Here is a 457-nt window from a genome sequence, read left to right on the forward strand (position 1 = left end):
TGAAATAAAATAATAAAAACTTAAATAATATGAGACTATGAATCATAACGTACTTGATAACACTAATTTCATTAAAATTGATAACCTTAAAATGCGTTGAGATTAGAATGGTTTAATTAAAGGTTATTTAAGTAGGGTAACGGCTGTTATTGGGTTAAAATGTAGTAAGTGGATTATTATTATTAACATCTCTTCTGTACGCTGCTAAGATGTGACACAAATTTCAAAAACCAATATTATTATTAACATCTCTTCTGTATGCTGTTAAGATGTGACACAACTTTCAATAACCATTATTATTATTAACATCTCTTCTGCTAAGATGTGACACAACTTTCAAGGACCATTATCATTATGAACATCTCTTCTGTACGTTGCTAAGATGTGACACAAATTTCAAGAACCGATATCATTATGAACATCTCTTCTGTACGTTGCTAATATGTGACACAAATTT

The sequence above is a fragment of the Limulus polyphemus genome, unplaced genomic scaffold (assembly GCF_000517525.1).
Source record: "Limulus polyphemus unplaced genomic scaffold, Limulus_polyphemus-2.1.2 Scaffold3560, whole genome shotgun sequence".
Lineage (NCBI taxonomy): Eukaryota > Metazoa > Arthropoda > Merostomata > Xiphosura > Limulidae > Limulus > Limulus polyphemus.